General features: G+C 40.0%; 1 protein-coding gene across 1 annotated transcript in view; it reads right to left on the bottom strand.

Annotated features, from left to right (window-relative positions):
• The window catches only part of ak5 (adenylate kinase 5), a 105248-nt gene that overhangs the window by 10126 nt on the left and 81844 nt on the right, over nucleotides 1-13278 (bottom strand). The gene's annotated exons all lie outside the window — the stretch shown is intronic.

Raw genomic sequence — 13278 nt, 5'->3', positions numbered from 1 at the left:
AAAGAGTTATCTTGTAAATTGGCCTCAGGCACATTTTTCTATGATTATTTCAGTGTATTATTGGTTTTTTTTCTCTCTCTACCCAATTCATAGTCAGATAAGCACTGGTGATATCATTCGAGGTTGGTTCATGGAACAACATTATCCATATCATGGATGGAGAGAGCGGAGCGAGTGATGGATTGTAACATGGTGAAGTTAAAGTATAGTTAACTTGACTTTGATCATTGTATTAGATGGATTGTTGTGTTCAAGTGTCTCACCCCACTAGACAGCACGCTCGTTTTCCTTTTTAATTTTCATTCACCCGCCACATTTTTAGGTACACTTCTTCTTGTTAACGACTGCTCGTTAACATAAAAAGAAGTGATGGTTTTTGGTGGCGCTTCTGAGGCCACTACTATAGATCTTGGTTCACTGGCACAGTATGTTAAACCAGTCATCACTAATCTGGGAGTTAAAATAGAGGCAAATCTTAAACTTGAAAGCCAGGTCAGAGCTGTTGTAAGATCTAGCTTTTTTCATTTGAGGGAATTAGCCAAAATAAAGCCTATCTTATCGAAACAGCATTTTGAGACAGTAATCCATGCCTTTGTTACTTCTAGGCTGGATTATTGTAACGCACTTTATTTTGGGGTTAGTGATGCGTCCATTAGGCGCCTGCAGGTTGTGCAAAATGCTGCAGCACGTCTTTTAACTGGAACAAAAAAGTTTGAGCACATTACCCCAATTTTAATTTCACTCCACTGGCTACCTGTACATTTTAGGATTGTTTTTAAAATTCTCTTATTTGCTTTTAAATCTCTTAATGGCCTGGCCCCCCCCTACCTCTCGGAGCTACTACAACCATATACACCTCCCCGTTCCCTTAGGTCCGCCAATCAGCAGCTCCTTAAGGTACCAAAAACTAAGTATAAATCTAAAGGTGATCGTGCTTTTGGTGTAGTTGCTCCAAAGATGTGGAATGATCTACCCTTGCATGTTAGGCAGGCCTCTTCTCTCTCTGAATTTAAAAGTCTTCTTAAAACATATTTATTCGCTGAAGCCTTTGGCATTGATTAGAGGGGTTGACTCAATTTGTTTTGACATGTTTCAATTTATTTTAGTTTTTTTTTAGTTATTTATTTTATCTTATCTCATTTTAATTTTCTTTACTTATGCTTTTAGCATGTACAGCACTTTGTGAACTCTGGTTTTATGTTAAAGTGCTTTATAAATAAAGCTGGTATGGTATGGTATTCAATGCACTGCTTAACTCTGCATCACTGATGATGCTACTCTGCTACATGTACTGCAAACAGTACTGAGACTACTGTAAACAACAGAGCCAGAGATCCTGTGCAAACAAACCTTTTTTGACACTATTCATGAATTACATGAAGCATTTTGTTATGCTCTATAAAAACAAAAAACAAGCAAAGCAATTTTATAAATTGAACCTATATATCTGTAATAGGACAATATTGTCCAATTTAAAAGCTGCCATTATGACTGTTACTAATCACCCAATCCAATAGCGTCACAAACTGAAGCCTATAAAACAACCATAATACCTAATCAACTGTTATAACATCGATAAAGTGAAAATTTATTCCAGCAATTGATACTATCATATATCCTCCACATTACAGGTAATGGGTCAGCTGAGGATGGTGTAAGTGGCTTGTACATGTGAATTTAATACTTCTTCAAAGACATTTACCCTTCTGTTATTGTGCGATATCTGTCATCATTTCACTTAATGTTCATTAGTTGGGATAGATGAAAAACATTCATCAAATAGGCTGATCTAGGCAGTTAACCTGTGTTAATGTTTTAAAGGCTTTTTTGCCATAAGAGGAGGAAATAGCTAAGTGTGCTAACAGCTCTGCAGTTGTTAATGATTTTAAAATTATTCTCACTAAGACCGACGTTGTTTGTTTTCTTTAACTTTTTCCTGATTTGGTGATCTTAAGGCTTCTTGAGAAAAACTTACAGGAAGGAAGAGGGTAGGACGGGAGATGGTAGCTGTAGTTTATGTCTTCAGATGACACGACATTGACAGCAGCAAGATATGCTCCACTAGGTATTCATGCAACCTGGACTGAAACCCTGAGCTGCCCACAGATGCAACAAATCACGAGCAGCAGCCGCATCAACATGAAAACAAGCGCTCCTCCACTTCTGGTAGTTTAACACAATGAATAAGAAGCAGTTTTTCAGCTGAGTTAATTTTCTTTCTGCATGTTTATGTGAGTTTTTGCAGTGTTATATCAAAATGAAAAAATGAATCCCTGTTTCAATAACCAGTGGATTTTCCTCGAATTCAGCTTCTATAAATATAAAATAGAGCTGAAAAGTGCAATCAATGGCCAGCAGGGGGTCACTCTCCCCGAGTCTTGTTGTATGGAAGTGTTATGGCCCCTGGCCTTGGAAGAAGAGAGCCAGCCTTCCTTCAAGCAGATTAGGGTGTGGCAACCCCCACAGACGATTGGCTGGCTGGTAACCCGTGGATACCTCCAGGGAAAGTCTATTGGACCACCTGAGGGATGCCAGACCAGTGACTGACTGGTCACACCTGTGTCTTTAAAAGGCTGAAGAACATTCATTCAGGGGCTGCTGCTTTGCACTGAGTGTGCATCCTGCCCCATCTGTGAGCCTTGTTTGCAAGACCTTATCTAAACTGTGCATTAAAAAGTGCATGCCTGAGCGTGTAGTTTTGTATTTAAATGAACAGAAAATGACCACTCTTACATCTGCTGTTGTTGTTGCTGATGAGTATGTGCTTGCCCATAAATCATCATTCATTGTCAGTGAGACGCCACGTGTTAGCTCTGTGCAACAGCCCCACACGGCTAAAGCGTCTGGTTCGAAGGAAAATCATCAGTGTTTTTATAGTCACAAACCTGGACATGTCAGCGCTGACTGTTTAGCCCTAAAACGGGAAACGTAGTTAAATTCCCAACAGACTAAAGGTGTTGGTTTTGTGCAAGCAGTGCCCCGCAGTGAAGTCCTTGGTTGTGGTGGTAAGATGCCTGACCCTTGTTTTGAACCTTTCATTTCTGATGGCTTGGTACCACTAACAGCTAATCCCTCTGATCTGAAACCAATACGCATTTTGAGGGAGACTGGAGGCTCCCAGACTGTCATCTTCTCTGGGGTCTTACCTTTCTCAGCTGAAAGCACCTGTGGTTTTAATTCTGTTCTGCTCCCAGTTCACCGGGTTTACGTAAAATCAGAACTCGCTACAGGGTTTTTCCCTCTTTCTGTTTGCACAGCCTTACCAGTAGATGGTGTGGCCATGTTAATGGGGAATGATATTGCTGGAGGTTTCTTGCTTCCAAATCCGCTTTTAGACAATCATCTAAATCAGACGACCCCGGACTCTTCTGTGAACTCTGGGCTGTATCCGGCCTGTATGGTTACCTGTGCATAATCAGGTAAAGATGCTGACATTTCACTCTCCGATTCTGTGCTGATGTCCTCATTTTCCAAGGAGGGTAATGTGCAAACTGAAGAAAACAATGTTCTGCCCGATCCATCCTTGAAGAACGCACCACTTCAACTGACCAGCAAACACTTGTCCTCAGCCCAACAAGCTGACGAAACATGAAATTGTTTCAATTGTGTGGTAAGTGCTGATCAAGCCAGTAAAGAACAACAAGCCTGTTTTGTAGAACAGGACATCTTAATGCGTCAGTGGTCTCCTCAGGTGCGGAAAGTGCAGACTGGAGTAAAGTTAAACAGATAGCCAACCATAAATAGACATAAGGTCCTGTCTCTTGCCCATGAAAGTCTAGACATTTGGGTATCACAAAAACATACCAGCTTTTGTTAAAGCATTTCTTTTGGCCTAGTATGAAACGTGATGTTTCAAAGTTTTGTCGCAGTTGTCATGTGTGCTAGATTGCTGGTAAACCAAATCTGGTGATGCCCCACTGTGTCCTATTCCTGTAGCGGATTAGCCATTTGTCCATGTCATAGTGGACTGTGTTGGACCACTACCTAGAACAAAGTCAGGAAATGAATATCTGCTCACCGTCATGTGTGCTGCTACACGTTTCCCTGAGGCCATTTCATTACATAAAATTACAGCAAGGTCGGTTGTTACAGCGCTAAAAAAGTTCTTGTCTGTGTTTGGCCTGCTGATGGTCATACAAACTGATCAAGGTTCAAACTTCCAGTCAAAGGTGTTTAAAAAGGGTAGCTAAATCCCTGAATATCAAACATGTTGTGTCCTCTGCTTACCATCCAGAGTCCCAAGGTGCATTGGAACGATGGCATCAGACCCTAAAGGCAATGCTACGCAAGTACTGCCTAGAGGCTGAAAGGAGTGGGGATGAGGGGATGCTCGTGAAGTTGTTCAGGAGTCACTCGGTTTTAGTCCAGCTGAACTAGTATTTGGCCACATGCCTCGTGGGCCACTTAAAGCTATGAAAGAGGAATTTTTGATTCCTGAAGAGCTCCAAAACAAGTGTGACAAAGTATGTGCAAAGCTTTTGTGAACGTTTGAGTCAGGCCAACGCTCTGGCTAAAAAGCATCTCGCTGCTTCACAGCAGAACACGAGGCTTTTATAGAGGTACTTATACTTGCTAATGATCAGTTAATCAAGTGCATTTGATTAGCAGCACCTGGCTGATACTTGCTCTCTTAAATCCTATAGAAGCTGCGAGGATGTACTTCATTTTTTCACAGCACTGCATAGGGTTCTATGAAAACTTTCTTTTTTACATGACCATGGAAAGGAGCTTGAAAATAACTCCTCAAATAGATTGCTGGAATAAGATGGTGAGGCCTGATATTAGACTTTGGTATTTCACAGAAAAATACATGTTCTGTGTTTCCAGGCAACAGTACAGTAACACTTTACCAAGGCAAACACTCCCTGTGTCGTCACTCACCATTGCACCACATACGACAGCGTTTTATCTCACTTTGAGATAAAACTCCAGTGTGGGTGATTTTGTGTTACAACGGCTTTTTGTAATGTTTTCGGTTGTAAACCTGGAGAGGTGCACTTCAGTAATCCCAGTGTGGGATTATTCATCCAGCTTTAAATCACCATTTCTCTCTCTCTCTCTCATAAGTCTCTCACATGGCATTAAAAAAGCATTTCACAGTGCTCATGTTGGAGAACACATGGGACATGACCTTAATGTGCAGTAAGAAGCTTAGACAGCAGAGCTTTGCTTGAAAGCCATTGGGTTTCTCCACCGAGTAGACAGAAAGTTAAAGTAAATCTGTGCGTGGGTGTCTTTATATGGCATTTTAATCTTGGCTGAAAAGCCTCAGTGTTTCTGATTCTTTGGAGTTTGTGCTTTTCTGTTGTTTTTGTTCTTTTTCAGGGGGCAGAAAAGGATAAAAATAGCACAAGGAAGTCCATTGCAATCAGCAAAAATTGCCGGTTACTTTTCATAGAATATAGATAAGCATAGACTGGCCTTTTATCCTCTGGAAAAACTATTGTTATAATTTCTTTCCAAAAATGTGTCCCTACTTGCCAGATATTCAACAGTCATCAATAGAAAGTTTTCTAAGGGCTATTTATTTAGCAGAAAAGAGTGAAAATTCAAGCAAAATCCCATTCATCTCCATTGATCCTAGACCTGAAACAGTTAGTCAGAGACAGATGTTTTTTTTGTTTTTTCCCCTCCCACGTCAGAAATCAATACAGTCTCAAAGCTCTTGTTTACTTTCTGCTACCTCCGGGTACAGCTCCTTTCTCACACTGTGTCATTTCCTGCTGTTCTCATTACTAGAGCTGCTCGAACAAGAAAAGCACTTTACTTTTTGTGGTGGCAATTACAGGGAAACCAGAAAATATTGGCGACTCCTGAAAAGAGTCAGTTATTGGCATAAGCAGAGATTTTCTGTAGGTCAAAACTTTCTCTGAGAGCTTGGTGATAATTAAATTCACGTCAATAATATTCTCTTACTTTAGGCAATTATGTTCATTTTGGATCAGTAGGAGGGCAGATTTTGGTAAAATCAGTAGTATATTTGCAATGAATTCTTCTTAACAGCAAAAATGTCTTCACATAATAGAACTTCAGAACTACGTCTTGTAACCGTGAAGGCTTGTTTTTAAGTTAAGCTTTAATCAGTTGTGGAAATCTTTAAGGGCTGGTTTTCTTTCTGTGTGACTGCAGTTTCACAGAATTATCTTTTCTGAAATGTAATTATGTAGTTTGATACAATGGTTTTCTGCTTACTGTATAAAATGTCCGGACTCTATATATGAGCCTCCGGACTTTATGTTCATGATGATCCATGACAAAGGTTGGGACATTGTTTGAAGTTTATCACATGTGAACTCATCAGTGAGTTTCTGAGGGGTCTATGTCTGGGTAGAGTGTGCAGGACACAGGACAACCACTTGCAAGCTGGGTGTTCACAGGACTATTACGTGTGCTTTTCTCAAAATTTGTGCAATCAGACATCAGATGGGCTTTACACTAGGGAGCTGGCAGGTTAAAGTGCATGTCTGAAAATGGCTACGGTGTAATTCAGTCACTAATTGCATTTGTTTTTAACAGTTTGTGACAATAGTGGGGCTCTACAGCACAGATGGATAAGATCTAACTGGATTTGGATGCACAACCTTTCATGGGATTTCTTTCAGTTGAGAAAAAAATAGAAACATGCAGACCGTATTCTTCAGATGATTAATTAACAGGCTGTGTTTGAAGGCTGTGGTGACATAAACGTAAACACCAGAGCTCAGTAATTCCTCCATGGACAGATTAAGGTTGAAAATCCTCCACTGTGTGTTTTGACAAACTGCAACCAGTTTACCAGGCGGAGTGAAAGGACACGCTTCAGCAATACATTCCAGTCAATATTTGTGACTCACTCTGATCAAAAGCACACGCAAGTTGAACACACATGCTTACAGCTGTGTGTGTGTGTGTGTGTGTGTGCATTTTAATGTGAAATGTCACACACTTGCAGCGCAGTTCAATTAAAAGGTTTTCTGACAACCACCAGCTTATTACTGATCATTAATTATGACCAGCAGAAAAATGCATCACGGCTCATAATCTCTGCAGCTGTAATGAGGGATGTGGATGCTGGAAATTAAGCCTGTATGTTAAAGCTATTTGTCACTTCTACCTGCTACTTTTGTAATGTGATTTAAGTCTCATGTGTTGTTGTTTGTCTGTTAGCTTAAACTCTGTTTCAGAGAAGACAGTAGTCATGAAAGACCAGGAGCTTCTGTGAAATCCACGGGGGGAAAAAACAAAACAAAAAAACCACTGAAGACTTCTCATGTGGCCTTTTTTAACCTTTTGACGTTTTCTGTCTCTCGCTCTCTTTTTTGCATATCTTGCTCTTTGTGGTGAACACCGCTCGCTTTCCTGTTTAAGACAACTTTTCAATTTGTCAGCATTTTACCAACATATGGCGTAATCACCGCCAGGCTATGTGCTTTTGGCAAAAGAGTTAGGCTAAGTATTAACTGACCAAAAACTTTCATCCTACACAATGATTGGGAAAGTGTGGTTTCCAGCTCTGGAGGTACTGCAGGTGGGCCACGAAGTTGTTTAAAAGGGAGAAATCAAAGATTTTTAGCTCATAATTGCCATTAAATATTAATTTAAAAGAAGCAAGCAAAGCCACAGGATGCAAAAAGTATTCATTAGTCTTTCATTTCTGACCTGTTTTCAGTCTGTACATGTTTTATATCTCCTCTGTAAAAGGTTAAATGAACTAAATCACCAGTTAAGGCTGTTGTTTTTAACAATCAAAAGGAATCAGTGAAAAACATCATCAATAGGTCTAATTAAGGGCTTAAGCAGGCTGCAGAATACTTTCTGATACCATAAACGTACTCTCTGGAATTTGGAAATAATTATGAATGATGATGGGTGCATTTCCTCACATTAGAATAGTTGTACTTCTGTTTGTGTAACATGTATTTTTCTGTTAGCTGTAGGAAATGTTTAAAAAAAATAAAACCCTGAACAGTTATTGCACAGAATCACCTTTTCTGTATTTAGACAAGGACAGATCTTGTTCCCCATTTGAAATGACAATTTGTGTACACACACAGAAGAAACATAAACCACGCCAGGCTGAAATTATTAATTAAAGAGGAGTATTTTTACATGACTCAAAACATGCATCGAGTGGAGCTTAATCACTTCCTCAATCCTCTGTGGATAATCTACATGAGTGCCTCGCTCGAAAGAGAAGATATCATCACATCCTTCCCACAGCTGTCACAGATGTATAAGCAACTACAGCAGCTTAAGAAGCAGCTGTGAGACCTGATTTATATTTGGACTACTTCTCTCCTATAGATCTGTCTGAGCTAACTTCAGCAGTTTCATTACCTAAACCATCGTGTTATCCTTTAGATCTTTTCCCTACTTGGCTGAATAAGGATTAACACTTCCAATGTTGAGTGTTTCCAGCACCTTGTTGAATATATGACACAAAGGATTGCACACAAAGTTGTGCAGGCAGAAAAAGGGGGTCCAACTCAGTACTAGCAAGGCGTACTTAAAAATGGGCTGCAGAGTGTATCTGTTATAATGGCACCCAGAACACATCCTCTGCTCTCAGCTGAAACAGTCCTCTTGCTGGGCCGTGAGGGCACATCAACTGAATTAAAACGTTCTGCACTGCTTCTAGCACATGCATGAATATGAGTATTTCAGAGTTTCTTACTGGGAAAAAGAACAGCATCACAAATGCTGTATATATTATTGAAAGAAACGTACTATTTCTAATAAAGTTTTATTTGGATTTGCCACTTTAATATCTGTGCAACCACTCGATTTGTTTTAAAGAATATTATGTGCCTCGTACTGTATTATCTGCCTTGAGGACCTGTAAATAAAATATGGGCTTAGATCATCTGTCACTCTTTTGGGCTACATTTCTGAGAGTCTAGAAAATAGAATCTGAAAAGAGCCCCTTTAAAAACAATGCTAGAAAAATATAGTACAAAGTACACTATGGTGCCAAAAGTATTCGCTCGTCTACCTTCACACACGATTGAACTTGAGTTCTTAATCCATAAAGTTTAATATGATGTTGGGTCACCCTTAACAGCTTCAACTCCTCTGGCAAGGCTTTCCAAAAGGTTTAGAAGTGTATTCATGGAAATTTTTGACTGTTGTTCCAGAAGCACATTTGCGAGGTCAGACACTGATGATGGACGAGAAGGCCTGGCCACTCTAATTCATCCCAAAGGTGTTTTGTGCAGTTGGGGTCAGGATTCTGTGCAGGCCAGTCAAGTTCTTCCACACCAAACTCACTCATCTATGTCAATGTGGACCTTGTTTGTGCACAATCAATGTTGGAACAGGAAAGAGGCATCCTCAAACAGTTGCCACAAAGTTAGGAGCATTAAAATGTCCATAATGTGTTGGTATGTGGAAGAATTAAGAGTTCCTTCCAATGGAACTAAGGGGCTGAGCCCAACTCCTGAATAACAACCCCGCATCATATATGGAAGAAAACGCTGGAATTCACTGAACTCCTGAGAGCGATTTCTTTCACAAATATTTGTAGAAGCAGTGTGCCTGCCTAGGGCCTTGACTTTATACACCTGTCGCTATGGAAGTGATTAGAACACCTGAATTCTATTATTTGGATGTGTGAGTGATTACGTTTGGCAATATAATGCATCTGGCCCTGAATACCTTTAGAAAGTGTTGAGCTACTCTGGGTGGGGTCCACAATCACACATAATAAAACATCCCTCGATACTATCAGTATTGTTTGAGTGCAGACTCTCCAGTGCCTACATGAATAATGCCTGAGGTTGTCTCTCTGTCCCAGTCAGCGTGTTTTTCAGTACATAATTTACCATGTCTGCACAGCCTCAAGCTCAGACAGACGTTTCACCATTATGAAATCTCCAATAAAGCCCTTTTTTTTTTTAAGTGCTTTTCAATATAAAAATTTAACGTTAGTCCTCCCTTTTCTGTTTATTTAATTATACCCTCTGCAGGAAAAACATGTTACATAATACATATTTTCTCAGCCTGAAAGCTGCGGTGTAGTCAAGTAACTGCAAGTACATTTTTAGCATTTTCTAGATAAACTACTTCACTCCCAGGCTTTATAAAATGATAATCTATACAGCCGTGTTGTCAGATAATTATTTTTTGGATATGCTTTTTGCTCGGTGCTTATCCCTGTCAGAGGCCGACACTTGTCCTCTCACAGTCTACCTGTCAGTCAAAAAGTGTGGTTAGTGGTTGTCTGACATGTTTGACTGTCACTTCTGCTGCTGTGGCATTTTGCAGTTGCTTCTTGTACTGAATATCCTGTTCTTACATTTATTCCAAATAAGCCAATAACAGATATAATCCTCGGGTGTCATTAAAATGTACTGTTTCATAATTGTAGGGAGAAAAAAAACATTCCCCTGAAAAATAGGCACACTGTGTTCTTATAGTTTGGTTCGTCTGATACTCATTTCCATTCTGATTTTTTGCAATATGGCACTACTTCGAGAAAGGCATCAGAAAATAAAGAAAATACGGGGATTTTTATTACCGATAGGGATGCGTGGTGTGCTCTCATTCCAACGGCGTCAAACGCTGCTGTTGTGTGATATGCAGCTGATTTTTCCCAAATTATGCACAGGATATTGTTTGGTGTCTGTGTCAGGATATTGGTCCTTTTTATAGAGCCACACAGAGAGATGGTGGTGGTGCAGAAAGTGGTGGTTTTATCTGTCTGAGCGTTTGAAGTCCTTTAATATTTTAATACTGATTTTGATTCTCTGTCTTTTTACATTAGCATGATTTTGCTAGTAGCACGTCTCCGTTGTGTGACCCTGTGTTTTGATTCATGAAGTCATTATTATCCTTTTATGTTAACTTTTAGTTTTATTGTTCAGGGTCTTGTCTAGTTGTGGACGCACTTCATTTTATTTACTGTTCTAGTTTTAGTTAAGTTTAGTTTAACTTTTAGGCGTTCTGTTTTGAGTTTGTTGCTCCTCATGTTTCCTCCTCTCTGCTTCTATTATGTGTATTTGTTCTGTTGTGCTTATTTCTCTTTGTCTTCAGATTAGCTCTCTGTGCTTAGGACTCATGTTTTGGTTACTTCCTATTTTTACTTTGAAGGTCCCGTGTTAGTTCTGGTTTCTGATTTTCCTTACAGTCTTCATCTGTGTCTCGGTACCCTCTTGTTGGTCATTACCTAATGAACTGTCTGGGTATAGTCTTATATTCCTGTCAGTCTTTGTCACAGCCTTTGCTATCTTTGCTGTGTGTCTTCTCCCTGTTTAGTCATGTGTAATGCTTTGCTCAAAGTGATTTTTGAATTATTGTTTATATATTACCAAAAAACAAATGCAGGACCGTCTTGTGTCCTGCATTTAGGCCCTCATTCTTAAGCTCCACATCCTGTGACACTTTAGCTCTGCACATAAAAGAATGACATTTAAATCACAGATAGAGGGGCAGTTACAAAAGTCAACAACTGGACTCATTGTTGTTTCTCAATCTGAAGCCAGTGTTGCTTTATTTAATTTGCTCATTATAACGTTAGCTAGTTTAAAATTGGAGAAGAGTGAACAGCCGGATTGGTGCCACGTCTGCAGGGATGGAGGTGCTCTGTTGGTCTATTGTGGTAAAGAATGAGCTGGGCATGAAGGCAAAGCGGTCCATTTGCTGTTCACTATATGCGCCTCCCCTCACCTGTGGCAAGAAGCTGTGGATAGTGACCGAAAGAATAGGATCAACAACACAAGAGGTGGAAATGAGCTTTCTCAGAAGGATGTCTGGGCTCAGCCTTAGAGATCATGCCAGGAGCTTAGTCAACTAGTACAGCCGCTACTCTACTGGACTGAAAAGAGCCTGTTGAGGTGATTTGGGGATCTAACTAGGGCAACTCCTGGATGCCTATTAGCTGAAGTGTTTCAAGCATCTCCAACTGGGATGATACACTGGGGCATCCGCAGAACATCCTGGGGAGATTATGCCTCTCAGCTAGTTTAGTCCGGAAGCTGGAAGAGCTGAATGAGGTGGAGAGGGAGTGTGGGCATTTCAGCTTTGACTGAAGACCCAGATAAATGGAAACAGGGCAGGGTTGTCCATGGTGGGCTTGGCAAGATTTTATATAGGTCTCAAGTGTGGCAGACATGAAAACACTACTGTATTAGTACATATGTTCACAGATTCAGCTCTGCTGTTAACGCCAGAAATTCAAACTAAACCTTTCTGAAATGTAACCCTGAGCAACATAGCAGACCCACTACAAACAGCAACAAAACACTTTTGATGCATTTTCCCTGTCTGCCCTTCAATCATACGTTGGCTGTCTCAGACGTGTTTATAAAATGCAGTGAAAGGATATTTGCCCTCTTCTTGATTTCTTAGTTTGTTCCATATTTGTTACTCTAAAATGTTTTAGCTCACCAAACAAATTTCAATATTAGACAAAGTGATGATTTCATTTATTAAGGGAGAAAATCTATCGAAACCTGCCTTACAAAGCCATTTCTAAGGCTTTGGGACTGTGAACCACAGTGAGAGTCATTATCCACAAATGGAGAAAGCTTGGAACAGCGGTGAAGCTTCCCACGTGTGGCCAGCCTACCAAAATTACTCCATCAATGACTCATCCAGGAGGTCAGAAAAGAACAAAAAACAACATCTTAAGAACTGCAGGCCTTACTTTTCTCAGTTAAGGTCAGAGTTTATGATTCAATAATAAAGAGACTGGGGGGAAAAAAAGAACTGAAAGGCTTGTTTCATACTTTCCAAAAAACAGCTTGACGATCCTCAAGAGTTTGGGGGAAATACTCTGTACACTAACCAAAAGCTGAACTTTTCAATTGAACTTTTCATAAAAAGAACATCACACCAACATTTAAACATAACGGTGGCAGTGTGATTGTCTGTCGCTGCTTTGCTGCTTCAGGACGACTTGCTGTAATTGATGAAACCATGAATTCTGTCCTCTACCAGATAATCCTGAAGAACAATGTTTGACCACCAGTTCATGGCCTGAAGCACAAACGCACTTGGGTTATGCAGTAAGAGAAAATTCACAATAAGTCCACCTCTGAATGACTCAAAGAAATTAGACAAAATCAAGTTTCTGGAGTGGCCTAGCCAAAGTCAGGACAAATCCAATTGCGATGCTTTTGCACGACCTTACCAGGACGATTTTGGTTGAAAACATTGAAACAATTCTCCAAAGAAAAGTGGGCTAAAATTTCTCCACACTGATGTGAGAGATGCATTGGCAGTTAATAACTGATTGCAGTTTTTGCTGCCAACGGTGGCACAACCAATTAGGTTTATTTAGGTGAGTCAAAATTATTTTTT

Source organism: Aulonocara sp. 'chitande type north' Nkhata Bay, linkage group LG18 (assembly GCF_057382095.1).
Source record: "Aulonocara sp. 'chitande type north' Nkhata Bay isolate Kocher_YH1m ecotype deep benthic linkage group LG18, A_spYH_male_GT1.1, whole genome shotgun sequence".
Lineage (NCBI taxonomy): Eukaryota > Metazoa > Chordata > Actinopteri > Cichliformes > Cichlidae > Aulonocara > Aulonocara sp. 'chitande type north' Nkhata Bay.
This window is presented reverse-complemented; position numbering and strand designations above follow the sequence as displayed.